The sequence below is a fragment of the Eumetopias jubatus genome, unplaced genomic scaffold, assembly GCF_037043125.1.
Source record: "Eumetopias jubatus isolate StellerSeaLion01/CBP00866 unplaced genomic scaffold, mEumJub1_p1.0 scaffold_10, whole genome shotgun sequence".
Lineage (NCBI taxonomy): Eukaryota > Metazoa > Chordata > Mammalia > Carnivora > Otariidae > Eumetopias > Eumetopias jubatus.
Genome location: NW_028274816.1, coordinates 60,827,650 through 60,839,956, shown reverse-complemented (window position 1 = coordinate 60,839,956; position 12,307 = coordinate 60,827,650). Strand labels below are relative to the sequence as shown.

The 12,307-nt window shown below is 41.1% G+C and overlaps 1 pseudogene; it reads left to right on the top strand.

The window, feature by feature from the left end:
- Positions 1–502: 502 nt before the first annotated feature.
- LOC114201795 (polyadenylate-binding protein-interacting protein 2 pseudogene) lies at positions 503–933 on the top strand (annotated as a pseudogene).
- Positions 934–12,307: the final 11,374 nt, after the last annotated feature.

The following is a 12,307-nucleotide window of genomic DNA, read 5'->3' as shown; positions in this document are numbered from 1 at the left end:
GACATCACAGAATTCATACTGGAGAGATATGAGATGCCCTTCTTCATTAGGTGGAACTCATGCATACCTAATTTTCCATGGATGATGGACAGTATAATACCCAAATATGCAGAAAAACTAAATGGAGATGCTGTTTATGGTTATAACATGGATGTGAGTTATCATGAAATAGCTGTTCAACTGTATGATACTCCATGTATTGTAAACTACAGAACTTCCTGAATATTAGAGATACAAGGTTTTACTAATAGCTCTTTAAGGAAAAAGAGGTGACAGTCCAGTAAAGTACTGATAATATCTTCAGAGTAATCATTAAGAGTGTGAGGTGATGTGGTTGAAATGAAGAAATCCTGACACACATCACAAAGGATAGCTGGTTTGTTTGGACTGGAGAAGGGAGGCGCTGGGCAAAGCGCACGTAGAACGGGGAAGGGGTGCTCCCTGTGGAGATTCGTAGGCTGCCGACCATGCTGCCATGCACTGGGCTAAAACAACGCCAACCATGAAAGATCCAAGTCGCAGCAGTACTAGCCCAAGCATCATCAATGAAGATGTGATTATTAATGGTCATTCTCATGAAGATGGCAATCCATTTGCAGAGTACACATGGATGGAAAATGAAGAGGGATTCAACAGACAAATAGAAGAGGAGTTATGGGAAGAAGAATTTACTGAATGCTGCTTCCAAGAAATGCTGGACGAAGAAGAACGTGAGTAGTTTATTCCAGCTCGAGATCTCCCACAAACTATGGACCAAATCCAAGACCAATTTAATGACCTTGTTATCAGTGACGGCTGTTCTCTGGAAGACCCTGTGGTCAAGAGCAATCTGAATCCAAATGCAAAGGAGTTTGTTCCTGGGGTGAAGTACTAAAATATTTGAGTAGATGGGGCCCTCTTTTGGTGGATGTAGCACAATTTACACACTGTGCAGGCAGTATTAGGAGACTTAATTGTAAAAGCGCTCTCGTCACTGTGTTACACTATGCATTGCCAAAGTTTTGTTAGTCTTGCATGCTTAATAAAAGTGCTGAGACTGGGGGCGCCTGGTGGCTCAGTCATTAAGCGTCTGCGTTCAGCTCCGGTCATGATCCCAGGGTCCCGGGATCGAGCCCCGCATCGGGCTCCCTGCTCAGCGGAAAGCCTGCTTCTCCCTCTCTCACTCCCCCTGCTTGTGTTCCCTCTCTCGCTGTGTCTCTCTGTCAAATAAATAAATAAAATCTTTAAAAAAGTGCTGAGACTGTTACTAAGGATTAAGCTGTCAAACGTTTACTGAAAATAGAATCAAGTCCATGGTTTGATGTGAAGACAGAGAGGAAAGAAGCACCAGTAAAGTTGTGACAAATCACCAAATTAAAACGACCTCTAAATCTTAGTGAATTGTCTTTTGAGGCTAAACTAGTCCCTTAGGGTTAGTGAATGCTTGTTAATGTCTAAACTTTATAAAAATGAGTACATTTATTTTTTATTTTATTTTTTAAAAGATTTTATTTATTTGACAGAGACAGCGAGAGCAGGAACACAAGCAGGGGGAGTGGGAGAGGGAGAAGCAGGCCTCCCGCCGAGCAGGGAGCCCGATGTGGGGCTGGATCCCAGGACCCTGAGATCAGGGCCCAAGCCGAAGGCAGACGCTTAACAACTGAGCCACCCAGGCGCCCCAAAACTGAGTACATTCAAATGAAGTTCTAGTTGTTCGGCATATTTCTCAGTTCAGACTTAAATTTGCATTTGTAACAGAAAGGATCTCCTTTTTCTGAAGAAGGCCTTGTTAATTTGAAATAATTCTTTATAGACAAATATATCTTTGGTTTATTGAAGTTATAAGGTAGTGATCAGATGAGAACTAGTCCTGACTTCGATGGTATTTTATCACGTAAGAAAGAGGGAATTCTTCTAGTGTTACATCTGAGGAAGTATGTAATTTGAGAATTGCATCTTCTAAAGAGTCAATGCATCATAGCTATGTGAAGTGCAGCATTTTGACCCACCGTAATCCAACCGGACAAAGTAATGGTCACATGATTTGAGTGGTGCTTTTCCTTGCTTTGTTTAACCATCACTACAGTAGTCAACAGCCCAACTTTTTTTTAACAAACCTAGAAGTTTTGGCCTCTTAAACTTCATACTTGGGTAGGTTAAGCTGCCATATGTGTTCAGGGTGAATAGTGTTTAAGTTGAAAATATTGTAAAAAAAATTCTATTTTTTTTCAAAAATATTAAAATAAATAATAGTAGAACTGGGGGAGGGGAGAGGATAGCTAACTCTTCCCCCGAGTGCCGTACAGCTGTACCTAACACATTTCTTAAGAATGACGTCAGGCCTGAAGTTTATGGAAATTACTACTCCCACATCATGATAGCAGCCCTTGAATGCTTTTTAAAGCTTGTATTCTGTATTTTGAAAGGTGATAAGAGGGTGGATTTGAAATGCATCACTTAGTCTTTGTGTGAACTTAATATATTTTAATAAAACAACTTTTTAAAAAAGATTTCATTTATTTGACAGAGAAAGAGCACAAGTGCACAAGCAGGGGGAGCGGCAGGCAGAGGGAAAGGGAGAAGCAGGCTCCCCACCGAGTGGGGAGCCCACCTGGTGCTCCATCCCAGCACCCTGGGATTATGACCTGAGCTGAAGGCAGATGCTTAACCTACGGAGTCACCCAGGTGCCCCAAAACATAATTTTTAACATGTTAACATGGATGTGTAACGAAGGACATGTTATCCCAGCACCAATGTGAATCCATCTCATTCTATTGAAGGTTGTAGGTAACTGATGGTATCATCTATTTGGTAATGGTGTGGAATAATATACTTACGAATCCATTTTCTCAGTCATCTTAAGGTTTATATGATGTGTGATTATTTTCCCCCTAGTCTGTCATACGATTTTCTCTTTGTGAAAACTCTTGGCATTATTATGGATGTATTAGGGATATAATATAGAGGTATTGTTGAGTTTTTTGCTCATGTACTCTATGCTATTGCTACTTAGCGCCCCTTTGGCGTAGGCAGTACTTTTGCAGGGGCCTTGAATGACATCAGCCATTCTCACTAGTGAATCCCAAGACAACACGCTGCAGAGTCCCAAGTTAATGTAACTGCTGATACGACATCTTCATTCCATTCTTGTAAGCAACCATCTCTCCTTTGTCCCAAAGCGTTCCCCTCCCGTGTCCCTTAGGGAAGACACCCACACAGTTTACCTAAGCCTGCTTTAGTTTGAATGGCCTAGTCTGTCCTTAGTCCTGGGACTCTGAAGCACTTCACCATGGCCCCAAATAAAGATATGTGCCCCATTTCATATGTGGAGGTGTTTTTGGATGTGTATATGAAATAAATGTGCACATATGACTGTGTTGGGTGTGTAATTGATAACCCATAAATAAGAGAAACCTATCCCAATGAGAGTGATATGGTAGCCCACGTAAGAGAGAGAAAATATATAAGGTGAAGAATTAGCACGTGGAGGACAACTGTCCAAAGGTGCACAACTGACTCCCTGTATTCAGAAAGATATCTTCTCCTTTTCTCCAGTTTTATTTTTCCTCATTATGTTTACAGGTACAAAGGCATCACAACCGTTCTTTTTTCCTGTGTTTTGCCGAGAGTGTCCTCACTAAACACTCGAGATTAGAGTGATGGAAGGCCAGTGGGTATTCAGACATTCACACTGGGTTGTGACGTGAATCTAAGCAAGACTTGATGAAGCACCATCTTTAGACAGATAAGACCTATTAAAAGAAAATGTGAAGAATTCTCCCGATGTGGTGAGGAAACCGGAGGTGGCTCCCTTTAGTCAGTACAAAGCCACAGGGCAGCTCTTCGTGGTATCATTGGATGAATGCCTATAACGGGGAAAAGGAATTGGCAAAGGTGATGGGTTTCTAAGGAGTAGCGAAGTCCTACTTCATCTTCAATAATTGATTGAATTCCTATGTCTTAACTGAGGACATCATTAACATGTTGGATGTTAATGATTACTGCGTTTCCCCAGGCCTGGATCAGTGGCAAGTGATGGATGAGGGTATTGGATGATGCAATGCAGTTATTTGTGCAGAGCTTTAAAAATGGCACATGGCAGAATAGGTGTTCAAGATGAAGTTTTCTGGAGAGTGGAATAGGATCAGGAAGGCATGTGCTGTGCTTGCACATACACAGTAGTAACCCAGGTAGATAACCCCAATCAAGGTTAGATCCACTGTAGTTGGGTGACAGTTCAGGGAAGGTGATGTACTGCTGTGCAGGACCTTCCTCCCTTGAGTCAGTGTCATGATGAGTATAGTCCCGTGCTCTGGCTCTGTCCATGGCAGGGATTTGTTGGAGGAGCAGTTCAACAGAGCAGGGAAGCATTTCTGTTCCAACAGTCCAGCACAAGTGTTCACTGACTACAGAATGAATAAAGATGTGGGATATATATAGTAGGGAATATTTATCAACCTATAATTAATGAAATCTTGGCATTTCCACAACATGGAGCTAGAGAGTCTTCTGCTAAATGAGAGGAGTCAGAGAAAGTCAAATCCCATATGATTTCACTCAGACTTGGAATTCAGAAATCAAAACAAGTGAGCAATGGGAAAGAAAAAAAGAAATGGAGAGGTAAATCAAGAAACAGACTCTTTAGAGAACAACCTGATGGTTGCCAGAGTGGATGTGGGTAGATGGATGCCTTAAATAAGTGATGGGGACTAAGGATTGTCCTTATGATGAGCACTGGGTGTTATATGGAATTGTACAATCACTATTATAAACCTAAAACAAATGTTACCTTGTGTGTTTAAGTGAAATGCAAACAAAAACCTTAGAAAATGTTTTGTTTTTTTACAGATTTAAGAGACTTTTTGTCTTTGGTCGACTGACTTGGAGTATTTATACAAAATACACCTTTGTAAACAAATCGAAACATTCATCTTTTCTCCCTTTCTGATTCCTCCCAAATTCAGAAATTCTCAGTAACTATTCTTAATTTTTTATGCCATCACATGTATATGCATAATTTCATAAGAATCTGTTATCCATATGACAAGAAATCATTAGAAATACTGTTATATAACCAAGGTTTTTTTGGGGTTTTTTTGAAGATTTTATTCATTCGAGAGAAAGCCCAAGTGAGCACGAGTGTGGGTCGGGGAGTGAGACAAGCAGGCTCCCTGCAGAGCAGGATGCTTAACCTAGGGTTCCAGCCCAGGACCCTGGGATCGCAACCTGAGCCGAAGGCAGACACTTAACTGACTTGAACCCCCTCGGTGCCCCAAGATCATTTCCTAAGAGGTGGAGGAACCTGGTTATCTGGGGGACCTCAAGAAGAGCGAAATTCACCCAAATCTATCGATACCACAGGCAATGTCTGGCGACATATATTTGGCTTGGCTTCTGGCCTGGAGAAGCTATTAAAAGTTCAGTATAGAGATTCGTTATGAAACGTTCAACAAAACTGATCTATCCATCAAACCTTTCTTCCTGGTGCACTATGTAAATAATCAGGCCAAGTTTTCTTCCTTCAACTAGATTTATTTTCAATGAAATTAATATTAATTTAGTATGTTTGGTATGATTATAGGGAAAAATATGTTTCAATAACATGTTTGTAGATAAAAGATTTTAATAGTATTCATTAGAATGTGGACTAGATTCTGATTTCTTCTAGTGTCATCCATTGACCGGCTACAAATCCCCAAACGTTCTCATTTTTCCCCCACCCTTCTGACCTGAAATTGTGTGAGAACTAAAACCGCCTTTTTTTTTTTTTTTTTAAGATTTTGTTTATTTATTTGACAGAGAGAGACACAGCGAGAGAGGGAACACAAGCAGGGGGAGCGGGAGAGGGAGAAGCAGGCTTCCCGCCGAGCAGGGAGCCCGACGCGGGGCTCGATCCCAGGACCCGGGGATCATGACCCGAGCTGAAGGCAGACGCTTAACAAATGAGCCACCCAGGCGCCCCTAAAACTGCCTTTTTCCTGAAGCTCTGAAAGCTTAATATAAATGTCTTGACATATTGGAAATTACAAGAAGTTACAAAAGATGAAGACTTCACCTTCAACAACCTTAAAGATTGAAGGACCAATATATACAATGCAATATTACTCAGGTATAAATAATGAAATCTTGCCATTTGCAGTGACATGGATGGGGCCAATGTATAATGCTAAGTGGCATAAGTCAGTCAGAGGAAGACAAATACCTTATGAGTTCATTCATGTGGAAATTAAGAAATGAAACAAATGAACATGGGAAAAATGGTAGGGAAACCACAAAACAGACTCTTAACTACAGAGAACAAACAGGGTTGTTGGAGGCGAGGTTCAGATGGGGGAGGTAGGTGATGGGTGTTAAGGAGGGCACTTGTGATGAGCACTGGGTTTTGTATATAAGTGATAAATCATTAAATTCTACTCATGAAACTAATATTAGCACTATATGTTAACTGGAATTTATTTTTTTTAAAGATTTTATTTATTTATTTGACACAGAGACACAGCGAGAGAGGGAACACAAGCAGGGGGAGTGGGAGAGGGAGAAGCAGGCTTCCCGCCGAGCAGGGAGCCCGATGCGGGGCTCGATCCCAGGACCCCGGGACCATGACCTGAGCCAAAGGCAGATGCTTAACTGACGGAGCTACCCAGGTGGCTGGAACTTAAGTAACTGGAATTTAAATAAAAACTTGAAAAGCCAAGAGTAAAAAATTTAAGGACAAAAAATTGGTCATTGGTGAAAGGATAAGAAATAGAAACAGAAAAATGTTCATTTTAGCCCAGGAGGCTGACCTAGCCTGCATAGTTTTGACAAGGATCAAATACGTGGGGCGCCTGGGTGGCTCAGTCGGTTACGCGACTGCGTTAAGCTCAGGTCATGATCCTGGAGTCTCGGGATCGAGTCCCGCATCGGGCTCCCTGCTCGGCGGGGAGTCTGCTTCTCCCTCCGACCCTCCCCCCTCTCATGTACTCTCTCTCTCTCTCATTCTCACTCTCTCAAAATAAATAAATAAATCTTTAAAAGAAAAAAGGATCAAATACGTGCAGATTTCTACATTCTTAAATGGTCTAATGAGTCCTGTACATCTCACCAATAGTTAATATTGAACTGAATGCTAAGCACCTTAGGAATTTTGCAGAAGTCGGTTCATGAGTATAGATCTGAGGAGGGGTGCTGGGGTGCCTCAGTCCGTTAAGTGGCCGAGGTACGATATCGCCTCAGGTCATGATCTCAGCATGGCGGAATGAACCCTGTGTTGGGCTTCCAGCTCAGCACAGTGTCTGCATGAGCCTGGCTCTCCTCCCCCTCTGCCCTCCCCCCGCTCTCACTCCATCTCTAAAATAAATCCTTAAAAAACAATTTGATGAGGGGCGCCTGGGTGGCTCAGTTGGTTGAGCAACTGCCTTGGGCTCAGGTCATGATCCCAGGGTCTTGGGATCGAGTCCCTCCTCAGGTTCCCCACTCCGCAGGGGGCCTGCTTCTCTCTCTCCTTCTGCCACTGCCCCTGCTTGTGATCTCTCTCTCTCTCTCTCTGTCAAATAAATAAAATCTTTAAAAAGAAAAAGCAAAAAGAAATTTGATGAAACATTTATGATCTAATACTCCATGCACAACCCCACCCCCTCAAGCACCGAGCATATAACCACCTGCTTCAAACATTAAAATTGTCGCTCTTGGGGCGCTTGGTTGGCTCAGTCAGTTAAGTGTCTTACTTCCGCTCTAGTCATGATCTCAGGTTCCTGGGATGCATCTCTCTCAGGCTCCCTGCTCAGTGTGGAATCTGCTTCTTCCTTTCCTTCTGACTCTGCCCCCCCACCACACACACACTTGTGGGCCCTCTGCCCCTACCCTTCAAATAAATAAGATCCTTAGAAAAAAGTAAAAAAACAAAAAGTGTAGCTCTTCCTGAGGACAAGTCCTGTCCCTGTGTTACTTGAATAAACTTACTAACTTGCACCATAAAATATCTCAAAAATTCTTACCAATGTGGTCAATGATTCCACAATTTTGTTATGGAAAAAACCCATGTTCCACTGCTGGCCTTCAAAAATCCAATAGTCAAGGCACAATTTTTGATTGGAAAGGCATATGAGCTTTATTCAGGAGGCCAGCCACTTGGGGAAAAAACAGACTCATGTCCAAAACCAACTGCAAGTTTTCTGCCTTGCCCTCACATTTTTTTAAAGGAACTCGAGGGCAGTTAATCAGTAGTAGGGCAGGGTAGTCTGTACTTCTTGATTGCCTGCAGACTCAATGGTGCCATCTACAGATGTTATGGAGGCGCTCAGAAGTTGTGCATGGCTGCCTCAGCGGGAGATTGTGCCAGAAGGTTTGATTATCAGGCTTTCTAGGAAACAATGCATGATGTATAGATGTACAAAGAAAGTTTTAGTTCATCAATCATGAAGGCTAAAGGTGTTTACTAAAATTTAAAGACAGCTAAGCTGGCCAGAGGGGCCGAGGCATGGCTTCTAAGTAACTTTTAAAAAGTGTTTTCTTGGTGTATTCTGTTGCTGCCAAGGGAATTTATTCCCTTCTTTTGTGAGTCTGATATATATACCAAGAATAAATTAGTTGGGGAACTCTATCAGGAAGAGAGCTAATGCCAGAGATTAACTTTTCATACTATAAAAAGTTGCCCGCCTGGAGAGGCAAACCATTTTTTGACATATATTTGCTATTTCCTTTTTCCTGTGAATATGCATCCCCTTGTTTGAAATTCTAAAGCTCTACTTTCTCCTTAAGTCATGGTGGCATGTAAGCCCTGTCTTTGAGCCTCATGTCTTTGAGGTTCCCTTTATTTGTTTGTTTGTTTGTTTGTTGTGAGTCTGTCTTACATAAGGTTAATTATTAGACCATCCAAAGAATTGAGAATGGAGGCCTCCACATTCATTTTATTGTATAAACTGACCCGGGGGGAGGAGGAATTATGATAGCAGAGGAGTAGTAATTTTGTAATTTGTCGTAATTTTGTCTGGTTCCTGGAATTCAGCCAGATAGTTATCAAATCATTCTGAAAACCTGCCAAATCACCCAGAGACCTGATAAAAGAATTGCTACAAATAGTGAAGCGACCACTTTTTGCAAGGTAGGAGGTGAGGAGAAGTGAATCTGGAGGCAAATTATTGGAAGATAAACTGCAGGAGGATGGAGCCTCAAGAAGCTGGGTCCCAGAATGTGCTATAAGCAGCAGAGTACAAATTGAAACTTCTAGAAGTCTGCCTGGAAGGTGCTCAGGTGGCAAAGAGGCAAGGAATCCCAGGTGGGACAGTGTGGTCTCAGGATCCCTGGGGTCACACAAAGAACAGGGGTGCTTGAGTGTGGCCGAGTTCCAAAGCATCGGAGTGGGGAAGTTGGCTAAAAAGAGCGAGTCCAGGCACCAGCGTTCTGCTCGGTGTTGACAAAAACCAAGAACTGCTGCACAGTGGGTGACTACTCTCCAAGCAGGGGACCAGCAGGAGGTTGAATTACGGCGAGACCCCCCTCCTTACCTCAGGAGGAACAGCGCACACAGGTCCATGCCGCAGAAGGCTGTAATGTTTGGAGACTTGAAATGGGATCACATGCCTGAGTAAAAAATGCTTGGTCACAGGCTGGGTGAACACAGAATTCGGATGGAAACCAGGGAGACAGCGAGTGATTGCTTTTCTGTGGGGAGCCACAAACTTTCAGATCTGGGGCTAGAGATTGGGACATCGCCATTTTCATCCTTCCCAATGGTGCTGAAAGCCTTCAGGCATCAAAACAGCAATATAGTACAATCCAGAGCCACCTCCACTGAGCCTGGCCCCCTGGCAAGGGCAGTGCAATTCCATCCAATAGACACCTGAGAATCAGTGCAACAGGACCCTCCCCAAGAAGACCAGCAAGAACTTCCTCTTTTACCACATATACTGATCATAGAGAAATCCAAAACTCCAGTTTTTGGGAAAAAACAGTATATAGCATTTGTGGATTTTTCTCATTATTCTTTAGTCTTTCAGTTTTATATTTTTTTCAGTTATTTTCTTATCAATTATTTTTAAGTCATTTTCAATTTTCATTTTTACATTTATATTTTATATACCTTTTTCATTTTTGACTTCCTTTCATTGTATTCAATTTTATTTTCATATATATATATATTTGTTTTCATACATATATATATATATGTTTTTCTTTCTTTCCTATTTTGGGATCTAGTTTCTTCTACCAAGCCAACCAAAATACAGGATCTAGTTTCTGGATCTAGTTGTGTTCTACTTCTTGTTTGATTTTATTTTCTCTCTCCTTTTTTTTTTTTTTGTTTCTGTTCTCTTCTGATTAGTGTATATTTTTTCTAGTGTCATTGTTGCTATTTTTGTATTTTTCCCTCATTCATCTATTCTTTTCTGGACATAATGACAAGATGGAAAAACTCACCCTAAAAGAAATAACAAGGGGCAGTACTCACTACCATGGATTTAATCAATATGGATATAAGTACACAGTCAGAACTAGAATTCAAATCAACGACTATAAAGATACTAGCTGGGCTTCAAAAAAGCAAAAAGACAATAGAAAATCCCCCTACTGGAGAAATAAAAGAACCAAAATCTAATCAAGTCGAAATCTAAAAGGCTATTACTGAGATGTAATAAAAAAAGGAGGCCCTAACTGCTATGACAAGTGAGGCAGAAGAGAGCGTCAGTGATATAGAAGACAAAATGGAGAATAAGGAAGCTGAGAAAAAGATAACTACTGGATCACAAAGTGAGGATTCAAGAGATCAGTGATACCACGAAGTAAAGCAATCCCAGAGGAAGAGCAGGGGAGGGGGGGCGGGAAGGTTTATTTGAACAAATTATAGCTGAGAACTTACCCAATCTGGGAAAGGATATAGGCATTCAAGTCCAGGAAGCACCAAGAACCCCCCTCAAAATCAGTAAAAATAAGTCAACAGGTTGACATAAAATAGCGAAGCTTGTAAAGATCAGAGATAAAGAGAAAATCCTGGAAGCAGCTCCAGACAAGAGATCAGTAACCTACAAGGGTGAAAAGAGAAGGCTGGCAACAGACAGGTTCACAGACACTTTCTGGCAGGCAAGAAAGGACTGGCATGTTATAGTCAATGTGCTAAATGAGAAAAATATGCAGCTAAGAATACTTTATACAGCAAGGCTGACATTAGGAATAGGAGAGATCAAGAGCTGCCAGGACAAACAAAAACTAAAGGAATTTGTGATCACTAGACCAGGCCTGCAAGAAATATTAAGGGCGATCATTTGAGCAGAGAGAGAGTCCAAAAGAAGAAAGATCAGAAAGGAACAGAGACAATATACAAAACAGCGACTTTATAGATAATACAATGGCACTAAATTCATGTCTTTCCATAATTACTCTGAATGTGAATGGGATAAATGCTCCAATCAAAAGGCATAGGGTATCAGATTGGATAAAAAAAAAAAAATAAGACCCATTGATATGCTCCTTCCAAGAGACTGATGTTAGAGTGAAAGACACATCCAGATTGAAAGTGAGGGGGTGGAGAACGATTTATCATACTAATGGACATTAAAAGAAAGCTGGAGTAGCAATCCTTATATCAAACTAGATTTTAAACCAAAGACTAATAAAAGGTGAAGAAGGACACTATATCATAATAAAAGGGTCTATCCAACAAGAAGATCTAACAACTGTAAATATTTATGCCCCTAACTTGGGAGCAGCCAATTGTATAAACCAATTAATAACAAAATAAAGGAAACACATTGATGATACGATAATAGTAGTGAACTTCAACCACCACTCACAGCAATGGACAGATCATCTAAGCAGAAGTTCAACAAGGAAACAGGGCTTTGAATGACACACTGGACCAGACGGACTCCAGAGATATATTCAGAGCATTTCATCCTAAAGCAACAGAATAAACATTCTTCTTGTGTTTGCATGGAACATTCTGCAGAATAGATCACATACTGTTTGACAAATCAGGTCTCAACTGGTACCAAAATATTGGAATTATTCCGTGCATATTTTCAGAGAACAAGGCTTTAAAACTTGAACTCAATCACAAGAGAAAACTTGGAAGGAACACAAACACTTGAAGGTTAAAGAGTGACTAGTGAAATATTCATTCATACTAAAGAATGAATAGGTCAACCCGGAAATTAAAGAAGAATTTAAAAAAAATCATGAAACAAATGAAAATAAAAAATATAACAGTTCAGAACATTGGGTTGTAGCAAAGGTAAAGGGAACTATTTAGCAATGCAATTCTTTACCAAGAAACAAGAGAAGTCTCAAATACACAGCCTAATCTTACACCTAAGGAGCTGGAGAAAGAACAGCAAATAAACCCCAAATCCAGAA